The sequence below is a fragment of the Meleagris gallopavo genome, chromosome 5 (genome assembly GCF_000146605.3).
Source record: "Meleagris gallopavo isolate NT-WF06-2002-E0010 breed Aviagen turkey brand Nicholas breeding stock chromosome 5, Turkey_5.1, whole genome shotgun sequence".
Classification (NCBI taxonomy): Eukaryota; Metazoa; Chordata; class Aves; order Galliformes; family Phasianidae; genus Meleagris; species Meleagris gallopavo.
Window position 1 is genome coordinate 34,838,142 of NC_015015.2, and position 5,418 is coordinate 34,843,559.

At 39.5% G+C, this 5,418-nt stretch overlaps 1 protein-coding gene across 1 annotated transcript in view; it reads right to left on the bottom strand.

Moving 5' to 3' along the window:
• EGLN3 (egl-9 family hypoxia inducible factor 3) overlaps nucleotides 1–5,418 on the bottom strand; it is a 107,475-nt gene that overhangs the window by 101,237 nt on the left and 820 nt on the right. The gene's annotated exons all lie outside the window — the stretch shown is intronic.

Genomic DNA, 5,418 nt, shown 5'->3' on the forward strand with positions numbered 1-5,418 from the left:
AAAAAAAAAGAAAATCCCGTACAAAGCTTTGGTTTCTTCCTACTTCCTTTTTATCTTTAAGATGTTGAAAACTCAGGTATTATCTTTGCATACACCACTATTCATCTTTAATTTAATAAATGATCTCTTCAATGTATTAATGGTTAGCAGTGCATATAAATTAGCATTTATAAAAATCAATTACATTGTCTCATAAGACAGAGGAGAAACCAAGACCTTCATCACCGGATCATTTGTATTTATCTGTTAATTATAAACCTTAATTGTCTCTTCTTATCAGATTCATTTGCATAAATTGCATAAGTTTAACGTTTAACAGGTTTTAATAGCAGAATACAATTATTCTTTAAACATTCTTTCTGGAAATATTCATTATTAATTATAGCATTAAAATTAGAAGTTCTGATAATTGACCTTGGCTTCTCCTTGGCTCATCATCATCTGTCCACTGAGGTCATTTATCTCATGATTATGCATGCTTTGTGGCTTCTTATTACTGATGAGCTTAGTTTTAATTGTACTTTATAGCCTGTCAGATTTCTCTGACTTTTGACTTAAAGCAGAACATTATGAAGAGTTACACAAAAGTGGACTTTTTATAGTATATCCATCCTCTTTGCATACCTACACATAACAGCACAGTGGATGGCAGAACTACTGGAGTATGTGGAACCTTAGAAATATTTCTCTCCTGACAAGGAAAATATCGCATTTATTGGATGACTTAGTAGGAGACACAGGTATGCTCTCAAGTAGCCCCCCCCCTCCCCCCCCCAAAAAAAAGAAAATAAAAAGAAAAAAAATAGCAACTATTATGTCTCAATGGTCCTCTAATAGCCTTTTTTCCTTCATAACTGACCAGAAGCCTGACTGATCTTTCCACTGGCTTTTTCTTCAGGGATTGAGGTTTAGGGAGACTAGAAGGTAATGAAATAAGAGATGATTAAGAGGAAATACTGTCGCATGAATTCAGTAGAATTTGACTGCCTTGAGCGTTAAGATTTCTTGAGAACTTACAGTGTACAGAGGAGAAAACAAGTGTGTTTTTTTCCTGTGAGATCCTTCACTGTCTCACATACAGGGATTTACTGTACTGGCTTTTTCTTCCATTTAATACTATTCATATTATTTGCTTAAGAAAATATTTTAGATATCATCAGGTATGCTTCCAAGGAAAGAGACTAATATTTAAAAACATTAAACAAAGCTTTCTTAGATAGTCTCCAGCTGCTATTATTAAAATGCTAGAGACGCCTCCTATCAACAGCTTCTGAGTTCGGTACGCATTCCTCTCAAAGAATGATTCTAGTTAGGAAACACTGAATTCAGTTTCTACTTGAGATTACTGATATCTCCTTTCACTTGCCTGTGCTCCCTAAACTGGTTCAAACATACTGCACTGTTGACTGAAGCACGACATATTTTCAACCAATTGCTGGCACCAGAGTTTCCTGGGACGTTCAGTTCCTGAACTCAAGTAAAATATAAGAGTGCATTCTGTGCAAATAATTTTTCTTCTCAAAGGGCTTTCTTCTGCTGGGATTTGCCATGAAAATATTATGTGCTAATCAATGGAAAAAATCAGCAACAGGTGTTACTGTCCATACATCAGTTTGGTACATCTCCATCATGATCTATTTGTCCAAGAGCACATGCTTACAACTCCTATATGCATGTCTGATTGGGAGTTCAGGAAAGGCTGATTGGATGATTACTGGGTAATAAAACAGAAGTAACAGTATGTTGCCAGTGCTTCCTCACAGTCTTACAGATGGCTTCTTGGTCCAGAAGAGGAATTCAATACATGTAACTGACCCAGAAAGCATTGTCATGTTTTCTGCATGCAGGTCTAGCTACAATTATCCATTTCATCTCCAAAACAGATTGCTAGAAAATGCTTCACTTCAACAACAACCTTGATGCCTGATTTACTAGATGGACCCCTTTTTATGCAAATACATTAACCACCCTAATTTACATTTAAAAGATAGCAGTATCTTGGGTACATCATTCTTTCATTGCTTCATCTCCGGAGAAGAGCCTGAAGCAAAAAGCATTCCCTCTGCCAGCTAAAGCGCTCTGCCAAAATAACGATGCCCAATTCATGAAAAATTCTGCAGAAACCAGGAAAATAGCAGGGAAGCAGCAGCTTCGCACATGCCCTGGCCACTCTCCAGTGGGGGATTCCAGTTGGGCTCTTGCCATGCTTGTGAGTTCCTGTTCCCCCACCATACACAGGCCTGCAGAAGCACTTGCTAACAACACTTTCCTGCACCACAGGAGCAGGAACAAACAACATACAGATACCTGCAGCTTTAGCACTCACTCATCACAGAGCAAGTGTTAAAAACCTTTAACAAAAAATACTGCTTGCATTAATAGGTATAATTTATCTGCTTTGTTGTGCAATGTTAATATTAAGATGTCACAGAAACCCACAGACTGTCAGAGGTTATTCTAAAGGCAGTTTTCTGTTACTCTCACCCTCTATTTGGTTTCCGTCTAAGGAAACTGATCCAGTCACAACATGGCTGAATTCCAGGCTATCACCTTCCACCAGCAAGAGCACAGCAACACACCATCGTACTGAGCTATGGTCACTTTGCCAGCTCCTTATCTGAAGCAAATCAAAACTCACTCTGCATCACCCAGTGCAAGATGATAGCCACTCTTTTAAGCTGCAGACAACATAACAAAGAAACTCATCCAGCAAGCTTTTTGTATTCTAGGTTCAGTGTCTGTAATTTCATGTAAAAATATATGTACCAATACAGGGAGAGTACTTGAACGTTTGGTTCTTACTATGGTCCCCATCATTCAATTCAAGGTTGAACTTCTTCTGAGTATGGTGCCATTCTATCCTCCAGCCACTCCCCTCTGTGGAAAACACCTCCAAGTCTCTAGTCTGACTCCCCCTACTGCCATCATGTCCTGTGTGCCAAAGGACTGCAAATACACCTCTCTTCTAATGAGTTATTTATCCATCTCCACCTACTCCCATTTCTTCATCTTTCTCTTGCATCTCTACATGGATGTCCAGAGTCCTTATAGTCAAACTGCAACTATTTTTTTTCCCTGCATCTTTTTCCATTTTGAGTGACCCGCTGCTGCACATCCTTTTAGATTAGGCTGCCACAGCTGTTGCCAAGATATTAAACTATGTTTTCATTGTACCTTTACATTTATTTGTCAACACTGACTGCCAAAAATCATTTCTCTTCATCATTGTATCAGCTATGTCACCTCAACCTCGCGTATTTTAAGTCCATCTGTTGATTTCCTTCCTTAATAGATCTTCACTTATGTGCATGTCATATTCCTGTTCAAAGCACACAGAAAGACAGAAGGCTACTTCTTGTGTACTGTTAGCACAGAAGAAAATATGCTCCCTTAATGATATGACTTTCCCCTGCCCCAAATTAACCAGGACTATTTCCTCATCAAAACAAGAGCTGCACTGCTGTCACACAGAGGACTCAGGGTCCAGACTTGCTAGATATATCCAGTGGTGACCACTGGTACAATGAAAGATAATTGCCCGATTTCTAAAGATTTCAATTCACTTAAACCAGCTAGATCTGCTGTGAAGACATCCAGTTTCTTGGTGGTTTGGGGGGACATTTTTTCCCGTCTGTTACTCTGCATAAAAATGCCAACCTTTCATTATGGCAATTAAAACTGAATAGAAACCTGTTTCAGGAAACAGAGTGAGGTGAGCCTCTGGACAAACTAGATCTCCATCTGGTATGTCTTGCAAATTCAGCATGCATGTGATTTCTGCTGTGCATTTTCTTCTCTCCTCCCACAAACCTTTACCTGCTGCTGAGACATCAGTTTTCCTTTGTCCCCTTGACTGCCGAGAGAGTTGGTGGATGCCTCATCGCTGGAGATATTCAAGGTCAGGCTGGAAAGGACTCTGAGTGCCCTGATCTAACTGTAGGTGTCTCTGTTCATTGCAGAAGGTTTGGACTAGATGGTCGTTAGGGGTCCCTTCCAACTCAAATGATTCTGTGACCTGGGTGACTGGCTCTAGTTTGTCGGCGTGTAGCCCCATCCATTACATTTATGGAGGAAAAAATCCTGTGCTGACTGCTATGAAAATCAAGGCCAAGTTTGTTTTCTCAGCCTTACATCTGTGTGATAGAATACTCTGATCCCTTTCTTTTCCTGGAATACAAGCAAGTTTCATGTTTCCTCTGTGTATAATAAAAGTAGTTACCCTCTGGCCAACTCAGATTGTTGTTTCTAAAAATTGTTTTTCTCTCTGGTTTTATAGGGCAATGTAATTATTTGAATTGCAAGAGCACTGTCTGAACAAAGTCTAGAATATCAAACCTATCAAGTCACAAGTTCTCTAGTAAGTCAGGGGCTGTAGCAGAGATTTCTACCTTTTTCTCTGCATAATAAACCAATAAAATAGCAGCTGCTCAAAGAACCAGTGTGCATTGCTGAGACAGATGCATTTTAAAGCCAGTAACGCAGTTCTGAGGAACTTAAATATTTAAAATGCAGGTTAAACACATATTTAAAAACTAACTCGTGCAAGCAGCAAAATATTCTTTGCTGTAACACAAGGTCCCTGTCATGTCAGAAGGATAAAGCAGGGAATGCATCATGGCTTAGTGACCTCATATCATTACAGATGAGAGGGATATTAGATCCAACCTACTTCATAAGGACAGCGTACATTCATCTCCTAAGCTATGCTTACCACTCATTCAGTCATCTAATCAAGAAAACTGCAAGAAAATTATGGGCAGCAAGATTATCAATGAATGACAATGGCAGCACTGGATCCTGCTCTATATAAACAGAAATTCTCTGCGTCCTGCACGAGAAAGACATCCCTTATTTCCTTGTGTGGTGAGGCTCTCACCTGTCATACTCGCATTAAGGCTCAGCCTTTTTCAGTCATTGTGTTTTTGCACCTCTGCCAACAGCTTGGAAGGGATCTGCTGCTCCCAATTCCTCTTTATTTTAGCCCACTTTGAAAAGTCAGGGTAGCCTCAGCCTAACAGGAATTTTCCACTAGGACCACTTTTGTACTAGGAAGTCCTACTTGCTCAGAGCTTTGTATCCTTGTTTGCTTTTCCTCTGAGGGAAACTAAGAAAACAAACAAAAAATGCCAGAACACAGAATCTAGACAAAGCAGTCATATTTTTTTCTTCTTTTTGTCCTGCTCTCCTATAATGGCTGTTCATTCTGACCATTTTTCTATCCATTCAGTTTGTCTCTTGTAACTCCCACAGATGACTCACTGCTGCGTGACCCTCATGCAATCTGTCATTCAAGTTCTATTTGGCTTTTATTGCACCTTCTTTTTTTTTTTTTTTGTGATCACATGTCAAACTTTGACCATTGTGCCCGAGAATACAACTGGTCCTGTGTTCGTTCTCCAAACTCATGCCTTTTTTTTT